This window comes from Eriocheir sinensis, chromosome 52 (assembly GCF_024679095.1).
Source record: "Eriocheir sinensis breed Jianghai 21 chromosome 52, ASM2467909v1, whole genome shotgun sequence".
Classification (NCBI taxonomy): domain Eukaryota; kingdom Metazoa; phylum Arthropoda; class Malacostraca; order Decapoda; family Varunidae; genus Eriocheir; species Eriocheir sinensis.
Genome location: NC_066560.1, coordinates 6,080,043 through 6,100,042, shown reverse-complemented (window position 1 = coordinate 6,100,042; position 20,000 = coordinate 6,080,043). Strand labels below are relative to the sequence as shown.

The 20,000-nt window shown below is 43.9% G+C and overlaps 1 protein-coding gene across 2 annotated transcripts in view; it reads left to right on the top strand.

Moving 5' to 3' along the window:
- LOC126982968 (cyclin-dependent kinase-like 4) overlaps positions 1 to 20,000 on the top strand; it is an 88,537-nt gene that overhangs the window by 6,304 nt on the left and 62,233 nt on the right. Inside the window, exon 1 of one of the 2 annotated variants that reach the window (XM_050835327.1) lies at positions 12,530 to 13,104. The exons of the other annotated variant lie outside the window; for it this stretch is intronic. The gene's annotated coding sequence lies outside the window, so the exon portion shown is untranslated. Of the gene's footprint in view, positions 1 to 12,529; positions 13,105 to 20,000 lie in introns of those variants that run through there. 2 annotated transcript variants of the gene reach the window in all.

Here is a 20,000-nt window from a genome sequence, read left to right as displayed (position 1 = left end):
TCACTCAGGTGTTTGCTCTTCCTCTTTCTCGACCTTTTTAAACAGTTACTTCGATCAGTGATGAAAATATATTGTTAATGATGAATAAATGAGAAAAGTACGAAGGAAAAGATACACGTGAGAAGGAACTGTGGAAATCAAGCAAAAAATAACAGCAGTAACAACAACAACAACAACAACAACAACAACAACAACAACAACAACAACAACAACAACAACAACAACAACCGTAGCAATAACAATCGTATCAAAACAAGAAAACACGAGGAATGTTAATGAAAATAATGGCAGTTCTAATAATAAAAAATAGCTATAAAGATAATAATGCATATTCTCTCTCTCTCTCTCTCTCTCTCTCTCTCTCTCTCTCTCTCTCTCTCTCTCTCTCTCTCTCTCTCTCTCTCTCTCTCTCTCTCTCTCTCTCTCTCTCTCTCTCTCTCTCTCTCTCTCTCTCTCTCTCTCTCTCTCTCTCTCTCTCTCTCTCTCTCTCTCACACTAACCTTCCCCTCCTCCCCCGTCAAAAAAAAAAAAAAAAAGGAAATGAGGAACCTGATAATCTTCATCCCAAAATAGAGAGAGAGAGAGAGCACCCGTATAATGATCAATAATGGGTTATCTGGAAGAACATGAAGGTGTGTGTGTGTGTGTGTGTGTGTGTGTGTGTGTGTGTGTGTGTGTGTGTGTGTGTGTGTGTGTGTGTGTGTGTGTGTGTGTTTGTTTGTGTGTGTGTGTGTGTGTGTGTGTGTGCGTGCGTGTGCGTGTGACCTTGAACATCACCTGACCCACATACTTGCTCACATGTTCTTTGCTTCATATATAAAAAAAATACCTCCACCTTTCTCTCTCTCTCTCTCTCTCTCTCTCTCTCTCTCTCTCTCTCTCTCTCTCTCTCTCTCTCTCTCTCTCTCTCTCTCTCTCTCTCTCTTCCCTCACGCACGCAATATCTCTTTTTTTATTTTCTTTCTTTTTTTTGCTCATTAATCTTACCTCGTCATCTCTTTTTAGGTCTTTTCCCCCAGTAATTTTCTGCCTTTCCCCCTTCCCTTTCATTCCCTTCCCTTTCATTCCCTTCTCTTTCCTTTTCTTTCCTTTCCTTTCATTTCCTTTCCTTTCCTTCTCTTTCCTTTCCTTTCCTTTCCTTCCTTTCTTCCTTCCTTCCTTTCCTTTCCTTTCCTTTCCTTTCCTTCCTTCTTCCTTTCTTCCTTCCTTCCCTCCTTCCTTCCTTCCTTCCTTCCTTTCCTTTCCTTTCCTTTCCTTCCTTCCTTCCTTTCTTCCTTTCCTTTCCTTTCCTTTCCTTTCCCTTCCCTTCCCTTCCCTTCCCTTCCCTTCCCTTCCCTACCTTACTCTTCTTTTCCCTATCCTTCCCTTCCCTTCCCTTCCCTTCACTTCCCTTCCCTATCTTACCCTTCCCTTCCCTACGCTTTCCTTCCCTTCCCTTTCGTTCTCTTCCCTACCTTGCCTTTCCCTTCCCTACCTTATTCTACCCTTTCCTTTCCTTTCCCTTCCCTTCCCTTACCTTCCATTTTCTTCTCTTCTCTTTGTACGATGTTCTGTTGTTATTTACTGCTGCCTTAATAGTCCACAAAGTCTATATATGGATTCTTTCTTTTCCTTATTCTTTTCGCATATCTTCTTTTCGTCTCTCGGTCACTCATTTATTTACCCTTCTCGTCTCCTTTTACTTCTGTTTTCTTTCTTTCTTTTTCTTTCTTTCTTCTTTCATCCTTTTCCTTTTATTCTTTCATTTTCTACTTTTTCATTTTTTTCTGTGTTCTTTACTTCTCTTTCTTATTTATTCTGCATTTTCCACGTTAATCTAAACTTTTTCCAACTATCATTTTATTTATTCTCTCTCTCTCTCTCTCTCTCTCTCTCTCTCTCTCTCTCTCTCTCTCTCTCTCTCTCTCTCTCTCTCTCTCTCTCTCTCTCTCTCTCTCTCTCTCTCTCACATTCACCAGAGGATAAGAGAGAGCGTAACAAGGTTAAACTATGCTAAATGACGTCAGTTTGCATACCATAAAGACAGGTTACACAAAGTCAATACAAACACACACACACACACACACACACACACACACACACACACACACACACACACACACACATTTCCTCGTAACCCCGCTCTACTGTAAACAAATATACAGCTGGTGACCATGGGAACTCGTATTGTCGAAGGAGGGGGTGAAGAGGCGGTGAGTAGATTGATATTGTAGAAGATAATGTATGGGGAGGGTGTGGAAAGAGTGGAGAAGGAGGGGTTGAAGTGCGGGGTGAAGGGAGAGTTATGTAGTGTGGAGGTGTGGAGAGAGTGGAGAGGGTGGAGAATTAGGGGTTTAAGTAAGGAGTGGATGGATAATTATGTAGTGTGGAGAGGGGAAGATAAAGTGATAAAGAAAGATGTGGAAATGATAAAGAAGAGGGATGTAGAGAAAGGGATGAATAGAAGCTCACGTGTAATTGTATGTATATAGAGTTGAATGTAGATATGAAAATAGGATTATAGTTAAGGATATGGAAAGGCTAGAGATGTAGGATGTGAAGAAGGGGTCAATGAAGGGATGCTAAGAGTGTAGATGTGAAGATGGGATGGAAGAAAAGGATGTTAGGAGGATGTAGAAAGGAGTGGTGATGTAAGATTCGAGGAGGGTAATTTGGAAACTCAAAGTAAGGATGAAGGAAAAGTCTATAGGAGGTGGAGGAGGAGGAGGAAATGGGGAGAATGGGAAACGTTTGAAAGAAGAGGAGGAGGAGGAGGTGATGAAGGGGTTAATGGAAGGTTGTATAGGTAGGTGATAAGAAAGAGGGAAGGAGAAGAAGCGTGTGATGAGGGTGGTTCTGGAGGGAGGTTCTATAATGACCCTTCACCCTACACCCATAAATAAATAATCTTAGCCACCCCTCCATCGGCCCACCACGAACAAATATAAAAGAAACGATGAGAGTGTTTTCTGATGTGCTCCACGTTCACAGTCTAGGAAAGTATTAGAAGCAGTGGAAGTAGAAGAAGTATTTGAACCTTAGCTTATGATTCTTTCCCTTCATCTTTCACCCCCTTCAGCTGTTCACCACAAACAAATGACCCGTAAGAAACAATGATAGGATTTTTTGATGTCCACGTTCACAGTCGGAAAGTATTAGATGCAGTGGAAGTCGTAGAAGTATTCGAACCTTAGTTAATGATTCTTTCCCTTCATCTTTCACCCCCTCCATCTGTCCACCACGAACACATGACCCGTAAAAAACGATGACGTTGTTTTCTGATGTCCGCGTTCACAGTCTAGGAAAGTATTCGATGCAATGGAAGTAGAAGTATTCGAACCTTAGCTTATGATTCTTTCCCTTCATCTTTCACCCCCTCCAGCTGTCCACTACTAACAAATGCCCCGTAAAAAACGATGACGTTGTTTTCTGATGTCCGCGTTCACAGTCTAGGAGAGTATTCGAAGCAGCGGAAGTAGAAGAAGTATTCGAACCTTAGCTTACAATTCTTTCCCTCCATCTCCCTCCCTCCAGCTGTCCACCACAAACATATGACCTATAAGAAACGATGACAGTGTTTTCTGATGTCCTTGTTCATAGTTGAGGGATTCTGAGACGGTGGAATAATAGAACCAAAGCTAATATACAAAAATATAGTTCTTTCCCTTCACCTTTCACCCCCTCCAGCTGTCCACTACAAGGAAATGACCTGTAATAAACGATGGCAATGTTTACTAATGACCACGTTCACATTTTATGGATCGTAAGACGGTGGAGCATTAGAACCATAGTTAGTAATTCTTTCCCTTTACTTTTTACCCCTTCCAGCTGATCACCACAAACAAATGCCTCGCAAAAAACGATGACAATTTTTTCTTAGTCCACGTTCACATTTGAGGGATTTTGGGACGGTGGAATAATCGAACCATAGCTACAAGGTCTTCCCGTTCACCTTTTACCCCCTCCAGCTGTCCATCACAAACAAATAACCTATAGAAAATGATGACAATTTTTTCTAAGTCCACGTTCACAGTTGAGGGATTTTGGGACGGTGGAATAATCGAACTATAGCTACTAGGTCTTCCCCGTCACTTTTCACGCCCTCCACCACAAACAAATAACCTATAGAAAATGATGACAGTGTTTTCTAAGTCCACGTTCACAGTTTAGGGATTCAAAGACAGTGGGGCATTAGAACCATAGTTACTAGTTTTTCCCCTTCACCTTTTACTCCCTCCAGCTGTCCACAACAAACAAATGCCTAGCAAGAAACGATGACGATGGCAATGTTTTCTAATGTACTCGTTCACAGTTTAGGGAGGTCTTAACGAGGGGGTATTTGAGTCTTTGCTGATCCTAATATCCCTCACCCTCCACTCATAAACACGTCAGCTTGGCCACCCCTCCAGCTTGCCACCACTAATAAATGGCCTGGAAGAAGCGATACTATTTTCTCTTACTGCTCCCACACGGCAACAAAGAGGATCATCGAGTTTCTTGCATATACCCCCCAGCAAGTAAAGGATATGCTGGTTTTCCTTATTGGTTCCAACGAAGGACAGTTTTCTTTACTACTAAGCGCCTTACTTATTTGCCTTGACGATGAACCAAGACACAAATACAAAGAGATGTTAGTTACATGTAAGTAAAAAGAAGTTAAGATTATGTTCGAGCAAGGCCTTTAAACAAGCTCTTTGTTCTTGTAAGCTACACGACGTACAAGGGAGTTACTGACGTGAGAAAAAAGCAAGTTGATAAGTTTCTTGCGGATATAAAGACCCGGGTAAAGATTCATATTGTTGCTTTCCCCTTTTATATTCGAGAAAGGTCGATAAACAGGCTCTTTGTTCTCTTGTTGGTGGTTTAGTGAGTGTTCTGCTGCTAAATGGTTCACGGATAGAGAAAAGTCAAAATCCGTCAGGGTTATTTATTCACAAAAATACAAACAGGTCATTAGCACAAACAAAACACATAGAAAACGTATTTGTGTGTATATGCGTGTATATGAATGTTGTGTAGTGTAGATGACATATTAGTGTTGGTGTATGTGGCAAACAATATGTAGAAGAGGACAACAGGAGGACGTGGACGGACAGTCGAAGATAAACAATTAACAAAAGAGACAAACAATGAAGACGCGATACGACAGACACGGAGACGAGACAGCGACGGAAACGTTAATGGCACAAATAATTATGAGTCTGTGCTGCGCACTCCTTAGTCGCCGGGGAAGAAGAGCACACGGCTTTCAGCGGTGACTGCTACACTCTTAAGCTTCACGACGTTCAGGGGAATGGACCGTATTGGCCAAGGCAAGTATAGAAAGGTAGCGTCACTCTCATAGAACGTGAAGAACCAAATTTTGAAATTAGCTTTTTTATTAGGACCTCTCGGATGTTTTTTTATGTTATAAACTACTTCAATAAAATAAACTAAGATGTGGATTTTTTGTTATATACCCTATGAAGCAATTGTCGATGAATAAAAAATATAAATAGAAATGTTCACGGCATCTCATCCTGGACGATGATTGGCTGGCGTCCCGATAAGCTCCGCCCCTTCCTCGAGCCTAATTAAGCCCCCCATCCTCGTTGTCTGCCCAAACCGACGACTTCACACCTCACTCCCACCCTGTTTCTGACCCCAACATCCATTTTACGAAAACTGAGACCACCATCATCTTCCTGAAAATTCTGCATCACACTAGCATAAATTTATAACAATATTGTAAAAGTACATACGAAAATCAGAGTTAAGTGATCTATAGATAAACATGTTCTTGCACTTATTTCCCTTCAACTCCTTAGTACTCAGCTGGTTTCGTCGCATCACTTTTATAAGCCCAGATCCTGAATCTGCATGCTTTTCTGCTTCTGATGGTGTGTGGTACGTCCCGAGTAAAAATATGCATGGTCAAAATCGCCTCGAACATAAGCCGCGTGACGGCTTTCATTCGCTTCGGCATTTATTTACTCAAGTCAGACTCGCCGCTCACACACGGATGGGGCGTGAGGTGCGCGGCAGTCTGACTTGGTAAATAAATAGGGAGTTACCAACGAGTGATTTCCTCCCGCCTGTATGACTATACCTTCTCTATACTTGCCTTGGTATTGGCTATACAGGCAGCGCCACACGTGGCCACTCAGTGAACTGTCAAAGCATTACTTTCCATAGAACTCAAGTTATGTACTAGAGTGCGTCTGAGACTGCCTCCAGGATGCAAGGCCTTGGTGCCGCCACCGCTCCGAGCCAACGACTTCACACACTTTACTTCTACCCGATTTCCTGACTACTATTTGACATGGAGAAAAACTGAAATCGGGTAGGAGTGAAGTGTGTGCAATAATCGGGTTGGGGCGACGGCGGCATCATGGCCGTGTATCCCTGAGACAGCCTCAGACACACTCTAGTCTATAATTTGAACTCTATGGAAAATACAGCTTAGAGTTGAGTGGCCACATGTGGCGCTGCCTGTATAGCCAATACGGTCCATTATTGAGTTGAGAAAATGCAAGTTGATAAGTTACCTGCAAATATAAACACCCGGGTAAAAATTTATATGGTTGATTTCCCCTTTAATGTCTGAGAAAGGCATATAACTAAGGTCTTTATTCTTGTAAGCTTCACTACGTAGAGGGCAACTATTGAGAGGAAGAAGCTAGTTGATAAATTACCTGAGAATAATGACACAGGTAAAGATTTATATAGTTGATTTTCCTTTTTTATGTCAGAGAAAGGTCGATAACGGAGTTTTTTTGTTCTTGAGATCTTCACTACAGACGAGGAAATTATTGAGGTGGGAAAAGGAAAATGTTGATAAATTACCTGCAAATAAAGACATGGGTAAAGATTTGTTGAGGTGATTTTTCGTTTTTGTCCGAGGAAGGTCAATATGTCTTGCTCTTTGTTCTTGTAAACTTCGATACGTACAAGGTAAATATTAAGGTGAGAAAGGGAAAGTGCTGATAAGTTACCTGCAAATAAAGATACAGATTTATAAAGCTGATTTTTCGTTTTTTTGTCCGAGGAAGGTCAATTTATCTTGCTCTTTGTTCTTGTAAACTTTAATACGTACAAGGTAAATATTAAGGTGAGAAAGGGAAAGTGCTGATAAGTTACCTGCAAATAAAGACAGGTAAAGATTTATAGAGCTGATTTTCCTTCTTATGTCCGAGGAAGGTAGATAACTAAGCCTTTTCTTCTTGTACGTTTCACTACAGGCAAGGAAATTACTCTTCAAGTGTGTACTACCTCCTAACACGCCAAGAGAACTACTGAGAAAAGACGTGAAATATATGTTTATGTTTTTTTGCACACACACACACACACGCGCGCATTTTTAATTTCTAAACATTTAGCTTTCTTATGTCTTACAGAATGCAAGCGTGACATCATTATAGTCTACGGACACACCACGTAGCATTTCACTTACTTCACTCCTGCAAATGCTGTAATATTAGAACACACACACACACACACACACACACACACACACACACACACACACACACACACACACACACACACACACACACACACACACACACACACACACACACACACACACACACACACACACACACACACACACACACACACACACACATTTCAAATTTTCTAACCATTCATCTTTTTTATGTGTTACAGAATGCAGAATACCGACTGACCTTTCTTGAATAGAGAGGAAGAATAAAAAAAATACTATATGTGTCTCCTCCTCCTCCTCCTCCTCCTCCTCCTTCTTATCCTCGTTTTTCCTTGTTCTCTAATTCTCACCCTATTACCAATATTGTACTTATGGAGTTTTAACTTATGTGGACCAAATATTGATGTGAAAGGAGAGAAAGAGCAGAGATTGTGTGCAAAGGGGAGGAAAGGGCTGGGATGATGGAGTATGGGGGAGTGAGGGAGGTAGATTGCTGGGGGTGAGGGGATGGATGAGGGGGGAAGGGTGGGGTTGGCTGTGGGGGGGTGAGGGGGGTAAAACCATCAGTCGTGACTCGCCTTGGGACTTGTGCATGCAATCCTATAATCCGTGCGTTGGGGGAGGTTGAGAGGGAGGGAGAAGGAGGGGTTAGGGAAGGGTTTGGGGTGACAGGGAGGCTGGATAGAGGAAGGAGGATTGGAAGTGGTGGTGGTGGGGGTTAGGTGGGGGGTAGTGGTAAGAGAAGGGAGGGGAGGGAGGAAGAATAAGAAGAATGAGAAGGGAAAGGAGAGAGGGAGAGATAAAAACGTGAAAGGAGAAGAAGGCGAGGAAAAAGGGAAAAAGGAAAGGGAAGGAGGATGACTATGGGGAGAAGGAGGGACAATGAAGAGGAATGAGGGAGTAGAAGGAGGAAGAATGAGAAGAATGAGAAGGGAAAGAAGGGTGAGATAAATAAAGTGAAAGGAGAAGAAGGCGAGGAAAAAGGAGAAAAGGAAAGGGAAGGAGGATGAGTAGGAGAAGGAGGGACAATATAGAGGAATGAGGGAGTAATAGGAGGAAGAATGAGAAGAATGAGAAGAGAAAGAAGAGAGGGAGAGATAAAAAAAAGTGAAAGGAGAAGAAGGCGAGGAAAAAGGAGAAAATGAAAGGGAAGGAGGATGAGTAGGAGGAGAAGGAGGGACACTAAAGAGGAATGAGGAAGTAGTAGGAGGAAGAATGAGAAGAATGAGAAGGGAAAGGAGAGTGGGAGAGATAAAAAAGTGAAAGGAGAAGAAGGCGAGGAAAAATGAGAAAATAAAAGGGAAGGAGGATGAGTAGGAGGAGAAGGAGGGACAATGAAGAGGAATGGAGAAGGAGGAGGAGGAGGAGGAGGAGAGGCATAAGATAACCCTCCCACACGCACACGGCGGACCCAGTGGACTCGAACAAACGAACAAACAAACAATCAAACATAGATATAAATAAATAAATAAATGAACAATAAATAGAAACAAGAAAACACAGAAGAAAGAAGAAAGGAATGGAAGGAGAAATGAAAAAAAATAATATTGGATAAAGCGAATGAATGAAAAAAGAAAGAAAGAAAGAAAGTACGAGAATCGTGCACATCATAAGGTATAAAAATGACTTAACCTTCATTGATCTTGTGTGTGTGTGTGTGTGTGTGTGTGTGTGTGTGTGTGTGTGTGTGTGTGTGTGTGTGTTCTAATATTACAGTAATGTCAGGAGTAAAGTGAAATGCTTCATGATGTGTCCGTAGAGTTTAACGACGCGATTCTTCGATTTCTTTTTCTTTTCTTTTCTTTCTTTCTTTCTTTCTTTCTTTTTCTCTTTCTTCCTTTCTTTCTTCCTTTCTTCTCAATTTCATACACACACATACGCCTTCCCCCCTACACACACACACACACACACACATACACACACACACGAGAGAGAGAGAGAGAGAGAGAGAGAGAGAGAGAGAGAGAGAGAGAGAGAGAGAGAGAGAGAGAGAGAGAATATGTATTCGATCGCTGCAAAACTCTACGGACATGCCATGTAATATTTCACTTACTTCATTTCTTCATAAACGCTAACATTATTACACACACACACACACACACACGCACACAGATGAGCACTAAGGCTACGCGCCCCTATTACGTACGCCCCCAACCTAACCTTTACCTTTATACCTCCACAAATCGCCTCCGAGTCAGCTCATCAACTAACCACCACTATTGCGTCACTGTCTTCGTCACCTCCATCATCACCTCCGTCATTATGTCATTCTGTTCGTGGGTTTATCTTCCCGCTATCGACTTCATCATCTCGTCTATTGCTGTTTGTTTTCTTCTTTCAGTGTTTATGGATTATCTGACAGTGACCTTCATTCTCTTTGTTATAGTTTGGTTTATTTTATTTGTGTCTTTTATTGTATTCCGGGAAGTAGTGTAGTAAAGCGGTGTTGTCTAGTATTGGCAGGGTTACGAAAGGTTTATTATTATTATTATTATTATTATTATTATTATTATTATTATTATTATTATTATTATTATTATTATTATTATTATTATTCCTCGTTGTTTGCTAGTTAATTATGTCCTCTTTGTGTTTTTATTTTGATTTATTTTTCTCTATGCTTTATTTTTTTACTTTTCCCTCCTTCCTTCGTCTCCGTTTTCTCTTTATCTTCCTTCCATTCTCTCCGTTTTCTCTCGTTTCCTTCCTTTGCCCCGTTTTCTCTTTACCTTCCTTCCTTCACCTCCGTTTTCTCTTTACCTTCCTTCCTTCACCTCCGTTTTCTCTTTACCTTCCTTTGCCCCCTTTACTGTTCTCTCCTTCTCTATCTTCCTTCGTCCCCGTCTATTTTATTCTTCCTTCGCATCCTTTTTCACTCTTTATTATTCTTTATTCATTCATTCATGCTTCCATTCGCTTCTTTCTTTTATTACATTCTCTTTTTCTTTGTTTACGCTTGTTTTTCCCACTCCATCCCCTCTCTCTTTTTTGGGGGGGTTCCTGTATTCTCGTCATTATGCTCACCCCACTCAGTTCCCTCTCATTGCCTGTGTTTTCTCTTCATTCCTGTTTTCTTGTCACCTCTCCTCTTCCCATTCCGTTCCCTCTCATTATTTGTGTGTGATTCTTATTCCTGTTTTCTGCTAACCTCTCCTTTTCTCTCTATTTCCACTCATCACCTGTCCTTTCTACCTTTTTCTCTATTCCCTCTCATTATTCGTGTGTCCTTATCCCTGTATTCTGTTTACCTCTCCTTTTCTCTCTATTTCCACTCATCACCTGTCCTTTCTACCTTTTTCTCTATTCCCTCTCATTATTCTTGTGCCCTTATTCCTATATTCTGCTCGCCTTTTCTCTTTTCAATCCATTTCCACTCATCATCTATCCTTCCTACCTTTTTTTCCATTCCATCTCATTAATCGTGTGCCCTTATTCCTGTATTCTGCGTACCTTTTCTCTACATTCCCACTCGCAACTTATACTTCCTCCCTTTTTCTTCATTCGTAGCCCCATCCTCTTCCCTCTCAACTCCCTCTTATCGCAAACCCTTACTCCCATCACCTTCCTTTCCTCTCCATTCCCTCTCACTGTTTAGTCTTCCTCTCTCTTTAACCTCACACATTCTTTCTTAGTCTACTCTCTTCAAACACCCCTTAACCTTGCCCCACTCCCTCTCCCTCCCCCTCTTCCTCCTTCTCCCTTCTCCCCATGCCCCTCATTCTCCCCTTCACTCCCCTCTCCCCAAGCTTCGTCCTCTCATTCTTCTGCTTAACCTTGAGAGGAAAGCCCGTTCGTGTAATGAGAGCATACCTGTTACCCTGCTCACCTGACCCAGATTCTCTCAGTACTAACATGGTTTGGGTGCCGCTGAGGTGGTGGTGGTGGTGGCGGATGGCTGGACTGAAAAGGTTGCAGTGGTGGTGATTGGTGTTGTGGTGTTGTGAAGTTGTTTGATTTGTAGTTCTTTGGATGTGATGGGTGTGGTATTTTTTTTTTTGTGGGGTGAGGAGGTTGTTGATGGGTGGTTGATAACGCTGGATATGGTGGGTGCTGTTGCTGTTTAATAGGTTAGGTTAGGTTAGGTTAGGTTAGTGTGTACGTAACAGCGTGATGCGTGGGTGGGTTAGTTCGCGTTATCGTTGCACCGAATGTTAAAGTTATGGTTTGAGTTCTAGTGGTAAGGCGCGTTTTCTTTGGAGGCGTTGGTTGAGAAAATCGGCGGCTAAGGGAGGTGAGCCAGGATCATGCTGCTGCCAGGGTGGACTAGTGTAGTGCTGTATCTAGTTTTGTGTGTCTGGAGAAGCAGCCAATGTAGTGTATCGATGAGCTTCCTTCCCCTAAAAAGTTGTATACATTGAAGAAAAACTGTGCTAGCAATGTTTAATGGTCGATGTCAAGGCCGACTCAGCACCACGAATGTTTGTATTGTTTCTAAGACGCAAGTTGTGTCTGTGATCAGTTTGCGGCTTTCTTCACGGGCGTACGAGATGGATGGAAGACCCTTTGTGCTGCTCGTACAGGAGTAGATTACAGCAATCCTGAAGGAATCCAGACAGGTGTCCTTTCTGCGCCCTTCTGTGTGCGGCAGTGTTTGTGGGCGGCGCGGCTGGGGCGTCGCGTGCTGCTGCCGGTTGCTACCACTCCCGCTGACACTGCTTCACATATCGTGCCACCTCGTATTCGGCGCTGCCGTGGCACGGGTCACTCAGGCCCCGTCAGGGCGCCGCGTCACATCCCCTGCACTGTGCGGCGCCTCAGGGAGCCTGTGTCATGCTCTTCCCGAGACGCACGAGAAGGTACACATAAAAAGAACTCAGCTAATGCTTCCTCCACGTGTCCGCTCCGTTCCCGCAGCTGCTTCTTGAATAATGTCAGCCATCACGATCCGTCTCGCCGGACGTGTCGTGGGTCCTGCCGGTGCCAGGGCGCGGCGCCGCGTGATCTTCTTAGGATATTCGAGCCGTGCGGTGGCTGCGGCCGCGGCGTGACCCTGTTATAGGCAGTTCTATCGAGCCTGCGGCCGCGTGCTGGCTGGGCAGCGGCGGTAAGCGTGTGCCGCGAGCGACGGCCGGTGGAGACGGGTGTCACCAATTGATTGCCTCGTTGCCTTGGCTACGGAAGACAACAGTACTTGGCGCCGCGAGTACCACTCAGTACAATTTGTCGCCAATAATACTCAGCCCCAAGGACACCCCCCGGGTTGCCAGGCCACATGTGTCACAGGGGGATGATGAAGGTCGTGCCGCCGTCGGCCAGGTGTTGTGGCAGTCCACGGCAAGCCGAGGTGGCCGTCAGCCAGGTGTGAAGTGGCAACCAAGGTGACACCTGCCCGCTGGACGTGTGCCGGCCAGTGTGCCCTTCAGGCCGGCCACTCACTCCTCAGCAGGTGTGTTCCGCGCGCTGGCGTGTGTCTGAGCCGCAGGTGTCGTGCACGCCACGCCACACGGCTCCTGAGCCGCCCCGCACGTCCCTCCCCGCCCCGCCAGCTGTGTTGAGTAGTGCCCCGCGTGTCGGGTCGTCAGGATCACGTAGCGCCGCGCCGCGCCGGGGACATGTAGTGTTGCGGCGGCAGCAGCAGCAGCAGTGTCCATGGGGCAGCTGCAGCACCCGCCTGACGGAGGCCACGCGCCGCGACGCACCCACACGACACACGCCCACCCACGCCACACCGCCGCGGCCTGCGACCCTTGCTGAGTGTGGTGAGTGTGTGTCTGTGTGTGTGTGTGTGTGTGTGTGTGTGTGTGTGTGTGTGTGTGTGTGTGTGTGTGTGTGTGTGTGTGTGTGTGTGTGTGTGTGTGCATGTGCGTGTGTGTTTTGTGCTATTTTGGGAGTCGGTTATACTACTGATGTCAATGTTTTTTATTGTAGTAGTGGCAGTATTGTTGTTGTTGTTGTTGCGTGTGTGTATGTGTGTGTGTGTGTGTGTGTGTGTGTGTGTGTGTGTGTGTGTGTGTGTGTGTGTGTGTGTGTGTGTGTGTGTGTGTGTGTGTGTGGTGGGGGATTTAATGTGTTTGCCAGATGTTTCGACAACTGTGACGGAAGCAAAACAAATTTAAGCAAGAATAACACCCCTCCTCCTCCTTCTCCTCCTCCTCCTCCTCCTCCCCCTCCTCCTCCTCCTCCTTCTCCTCCTCCTCCTCCTCCTCCTCCTCCTCCTCCTCAGCATTATTACTGTTGCTGTTATTATATCATCGTCGTCGTCATCGTCATCATCGTTATTGCCTGGGTCGTCGCAGCCAACACTTCCTGTGGCTGACTCTTTGCCGACAATCCATACCTGTGTTCCTAATTCTCTACCTCCCTCCCTCCCTCCTTCCCTCCCTCCCTTTCTCCGTCCGTCCTTCTCTCCCTCCCTTCCTCCCTTCTCCCTTCTTCCTTCCCTACCTACCTAACTTTCTTCCTATCTCTCTTTCTCCTTCCCTACTCTTACTTTTCTGCCTCCTTTCATTCTTCCTTCCCTTCCTACCTAACTTTCTACCTATCTTTCTACCTATCTTTCTTTCTCCTTCTCTACTCTTACTTTTCTGTTGCCCTCCTTCCCTCTCTTCCTTCCTTTCCTTCTCCGCCTTTCTTACCACCCTCCCTATCTGTTTCATTACCTCCTTTCTTTCTTCCTCCTTCCTTCCCTCCTTACCCATCTACCAATCTACCAACCTATCCTTCCCTTCCTTTTCTCTTTCCTCCCTATCTCCCTACCTACCGACCAACCTACCTCTTCATTCCTCGCTTCCTTCTTCCCTTTCTTTCCTCCCTGTCTTCCTAGCTAACTACAGATCTACCTACCTTTCTTCCTTCTTTCTTTCCTTCCCTCCCTCCTGTCTTCCTATCTACCTTCCTCCCTATTTATTTTTCCTCCCCCTTCTTCCCTCCGTTACTCTCTCCATCTCTCTTACCTTTTCTTCCTTTCTCCCGATACCAAACTCTCTTCCTCCTTTCCTTCCTTCCTTCCTTTCTTTCTTACCTTTTCTTCCTTTCTCCCGATACCTAACTTTCTTCCTCCTTTCCTTCCTTCCTTTTTTTTTCACTTTTCTTGTGCTCATTCTTTCCCTCCATACCTTTTTCTCCTCCTCCTTTTCTCCTTCCTTTCTCTCCCTTCCTCTTTCCCTTCCTTCCCCTTCCCCCATTTCGTTCCCTCCTCCCCTCTCTCTCTCTCTCTCTCTCTCTCTCTCTCTCTCTCTCTCTCTCTCTCTCTCTCTCTCTCTCTCTCTCTCTCTCTCTCTCTCTCTCTCTCTCTCTCTCTCTCTCTCTCTCTCTCTCTCTCTCTCTCTCTCTCTCTCTCTCTCTCTCTCTCTCTCTTTTTTCCTCCACCCTTTTACCTCTCTACCTTCGTGTCATTCATCAACTACTGTTCTCACCTCCCCACCTTCCTCCCTCCCTTCTCCCTTCTCCCTTCCCTTCCTCCCTCCCTTCCTTTCATTCTTCCGCACCGCCCACCTCCCTTTCTTCCCTTTCACCTTACGCTTTTCTATAATTAATTCGAACTCCCTCTCACTTCCCCCTCTCTCTCTCCCTCCCTTGATTTTCCGCCTTTCTCCCTTCCCTTCTCTCCCTTTCTTCCTTCTCTCCCTTACGTCTCTCCTTTTTTTTTGTAACTTTCTAAAAAATAATTCCAACCCACTCACTTGTTCTCTCTTCCTTGATTTCTCCCTGCCTCTGCCTTCCCTCCCTTCCTCCATTCCCTCCCTTCCTCCTTCCCTCCGCCTCTCTCTCTCCTTGCCTCCTGACCCTCGACCTTTTGAAGCCAATATTACGAACGAGAAAATCCTTCCACGAAACCAAACTGTGTACCATTAATGAATGTATGAGAGAGAGAGAGAGAGAGAGAGAGAGAGAGAGAGAGAGAGAGAGAGAGAGAATGAAAGAAAAAAAGATAAAAATGACGGAGAGAATGAAATAACAAGAGGTAAAAGAAAGGAAACAACGAATAAAGAAAATAAACAAAGGGAAAGAGGAAAGAATGAAAAAAAATAGGTGGAGAGAATTAAATAAAAAAAGCAACAAAAAGGAAAAGGAGAAATAAAGAAAAATAGACGAGACACAGAGAGAGAGAGAGAGAGTTCTACAAGCAACGTGATAATTATTAACTTGTTGCTTCAGCCTTGGCGAGTTTCTTTTTGCCTTCAAGGTCTGTTGAAGTTTATCTATTTATTTATTTATTTTATTATTTTTCTTATGCTTCTTTATGTTTCTTTATCAATAATGTGGGTTGGAATGTTTTTTTTATTATATTTTTTTGGATTTGTTTATTGTTTATTTGTCTGACATTTAAATTTTCTACTAAGTTCTTTTTATTCTCGGCTATTTTCGTCTCAAGACCACAAAAAAAAACTATGTATGTATGTATATCTGTGCGTGTGTATGTGTGTGTGTATTATTGTTCTGAACTCAAACTAGAAAAAAAAAACATATTGCAAGTGGTGGAGGTGGTGTAGTGGTGGTGTACGGGGTAGCTGCAGTGGTGTTGGTTGCAGTGGTGGTGGTGGTGTTCATTAGAGCTTGTAGTGGTGGTATTGAGATAATTATGGTGGTAGTGAAATTGTAAGTGGTGTGGCTATCCTGGTGGTGGTGATTGTTGGCGTGGTGAGGGAGGTGGTGGTGGTGGTGGTGGTGGTGGTCGAGTTCAGTGGAAGGTCGGTCATTGTGGTACTGGCCCTGGTGGTGGTGGTGGTGGGGTGGTAGTGGCGGCAGCAGTGGTGGTCAGTACCCTCAATTATCTCCATTACCAGACACTCACTCACCTGGGTCCGCCGTGTTACGTAATGATGATGATGATGATGATGATGATGATAGACTAATGACTGTCACGATAAAGATCAAACTATTTTATTGGAGCGATGAAATAATGAGAAAATGGTGTTGATAATGAAAGATAATGGTGATGGTTGGTGATGAGGAGGGGTGATAGTGATAGGTGAATGTGATGGATTTTCTTGCTGGGAAGTGGGGCAGGGAAGAGAAGGGGGATAAAGAATGGGTGAGCGTGGTAATGATGGGGGTGGTGGTGGTGGTGGTGGTGGTGATGGTGGTGGCCTTTGATCATCCCCTCACGGCAGTCACACCATACCACGTCACCATTCCCTCTTCTTCACCATTACTTCTCTCACCATCTTTATCATTCCTCCTTATCCTATCCCCCTTTTCCCTCCCTTCTTCTTTTCCTTCCTCTCTATTCCTCTTTTTCATCCCTTTCCTTTTCCTCCACTATCTCTATTCTCTCCATTTTTATCTTTTTCCCTTCTCTTCCCTTCTTCTTTTCCTTCCTCTCTATTCCGCTTTCTCATCCCTTTCCTTCTTTTCCCTCCATTTTTATCTTTCTTCCATGTTCTTTCTCCCTTCTCTTCCCTTCTTCTTTTCCTTCCTCTCTATTCCACTTTCTCATCCCTTTCCTTCTTTTCTCTCCATTTTTATCCTTCTTCTTTATCCTTTCCCCCTTTCCTTCCCTTCTTCTATTCCTTCCTCTCTATTCCGCTTTCTCATCCCTTTCCTTCTTTTCTCTCCATTTTTATCCTTCTTCCTTATCATTTCCCCCTTCTCTTCCCTTCTTCTTTTCCTTCCTCTCTATTCCACTTTCTCATCCCTTTCCTTCTTTTCTCTCCATTTTTATCCTTCTTCCTTATCCTTTCCCCCTTTTCCCTCCCTTCTTCTTTTCCTTCCTCTCTATTCCGCTTTCTCATCCCTTTCCTTCTTTTCTCTCCATTTTTATCCTTCTTCCATGTTCTTTCTCCCTTCTCTTCCCTTCTTCTTTTCCTTCCTCTCATATATTTTCTCCTCCCTTGTCTGTACCTCCCTTCCACTCTTCATTTTCTCTCCATTTTTATATCTCCTCCATGTCCTTTCTCTCTTTCCATCCTTTCTTCTATTCCTTCCTTTCAACCTTTTTCTCCTCCCCTTTCTGTACCTCCCTTCTCCTACTACTGTTACTTTTTTACTACTACTACTACTACTACTACTACTACTACTACTACTACTACTATTACTATTACTACTACTACCACTACTACTACTACTACTACTACCACCTTTACCACCACCACCACCAATACCACCACAAAAACAACTATATCAAGTGAAAAAACAAATCCTCGACTCTCATTGGCCAGCGCGTTTAGCCAATAGCAGGTCGAACTTTTACATGACGTCACATCTACGTCATCACTTGTGTAAGTCACGCCCACATCTCCCTCTTCCCCCCTCCCTCTCCCCTTGTCCCTCCCTCTCCATCTCTCTCTATTAAACTCTCCACCACATGAAACAGCTGGTGAAGTAACAGGGAGGGAGAGAGGAGGGGGAAGGGGGGAGAGGGGGAGGTCGGGACAGGCGTAAGTAAGGCAGTCAGGTTAGTCAATCAGTCAAGAGGACGTTTACCTTTATCAAAATCCTTCTATGTCTCTTTTCGTTCCCTTTCTTCCTTCGTTCTTTCATTCATTAATTCCGACTTTCCTATCTTAATTTTTTTTTCCTTTCTACTTTATTTATATTGCTACTTGCTCTCACCCTTCCTTCCTTCCTTCCTTCCTATCCTTTCTTCCTTCCTTCCTTCCTTCCTTCCTTCCTTCCTTCCTTCCTCCCTCTCCTTCCTTCCTTCCTTCCTTCCTTCCTTCCTTCCTACCTTCCGTCCTTCCTTCCTTCCTTCCTTCCGTCCTTCCTTCCTTCCTATCCTTCCTTCCTTCCTTCTCTCCTTCTTTCCTTAATTCCTTCCTTCTATAATTCCTCCTTTCCTTCCTTTCTTCCTTCTTTCTGTACGTCTTTCCTTATATCCTCCCATCCTTCCTCTCTTCTTACCTTCCTTCACAATGTTTTCCTGCGTTTTTAAGGGCTGACTAAACGAGGGAGACAATTACAATGCTCTCCTATGTTTTTAATGGGTAACTAAACCAGGCTGGCAACATTCCCGAAGTGATGGCAAGGTTCCACTAGTCGTTTTAATATTTAGATTGGCCTAAATTGGTAATGACTGACCGATTTATTGAAGAGCCAGCGTAGTGTGTGTGTGTGTGTGTGTGTGTGTGTGTGTGATGGAGGTGGAAGTAGTAGTAGTAGTAGTAGTAGTAGTAGTGGTAGCAGTAATAGTAACCGTAGTAGTAGCATTAGCAGCAGTAGTGACGGTGGTGTTATGGATAAACATGGTGGTGGTGGTGGTGAGGGTGAGTGTGGTGGTGGTGGTGGTGGTAGTGGTGGTGGTGGTGGTGGGTGTTTGGGTGTGGCTAACTCTTTATTTATATTCCCCTTCACATGGGTTTATGTGCTTGACTACCTACCTAGCTACCCGCCTTCTCATGTGTGTGTGTGTGTGTGTGTGTGTGTGTGTGTGTGTGTGTGTGTGTGTGTGTGTGTGTGTGTGTGTGTGTGTGTGTGTGTTGTTCTTTCTTGTTAATTATTTCTGTGTTTTCTTGTCCTTTCACGCACGTATAGATAAGAAGAATACTGGTGTGTGTGTGTGTGTGTGTATGTGTGTGTGTGTGTGTGTGTGTGTCTTTTACATCGTTTAGCATATAATTCCTCTCTTCATCATGTTCTGTGTATCATATATTTTTTTCTTCATTTCTCTATCCTAAATATAAACTTCCTTCTCCTTCCCTCGCTGCGGTACTTCTGTCCTCTTCTACTGCGTCCTGACTTAAAGAAAAAACTCAATGGCTATTTTTTTTGTCATTTGTATCTTTTCTGCGTCTTGCGTGCGTTTAAATCAGCGGCAAATTGGATCTTACGCATCACGGCAAGACGTTTTAATAATCGTTTGTCCTCTTCTTTTTTTCTTTGGTACTGTTTGTCTTCTTTTCTTCCTTTTTTTTGCTTTTAAACCGTTTCCTTTGTCCTCTTGTTTTCTTCTTTGTCTTCCTCTCTTCTTTCCTTTCTTTTCTTTTCACCCGTTTATCTTCCATCCTTTGTCCTCTTGTTTTCTTCTTTGGTGCTGTTTGTCTTCCTCTTTTCTTTCCTTTCTTTTCTTTTAAGCCGTTTATCTTCCATACTTTTCTTTGTCCTCTTGTTTTCTCCTTTGGTGCTGTTTGTCTTCCTCTCTTCTTTCCTTCCTTTTCTTTTAAGCCGTTTATCTTCCATCCTTTTCTTTGTCCTCTTGTTTTCTTCTTTGGTGCTGTTTGTCTTCCTCTCTCCTTTCCTTTCTTTACTTTTAAACAGTTTACCTTCGGTGCTTTCTGCTTTTTCTCCCTCTTTATCCTTTTCCTTTCTTACATTCATATAACTTCGCTACACACTTACTTTTCTTTATCTTGTTTCTTTTAAGTTTTTCCTTACCTCAATGGTGCCACGGAGATGAACACCGAGGCCACGCGCATCTATAGCGTATGCCTCAGCTTTACTTACTTTCCTTTAGTCAGTCAGTCAGTCAGTCACTCACTCACTCACTCAATTTCTCCTACTTTCTCTCCTCTCTCCTTCACTCCTTTCTTTCCACACCCACTCTTTCATTATTTTCCACTTTTCTCCTTCGTTCCTCTCTCCTTCTCTCTCCTTCACTCCCTCCTTCCCTCACCCTCTCTTTAATTTCATCTTTCCTTCTCCGTTCCTCTCTCCTTCTCTCTCCTTCACTCCCTCTTTCCCTCACTCACTCTCTCATTTCCTCTTTTCTTCTCTGTTT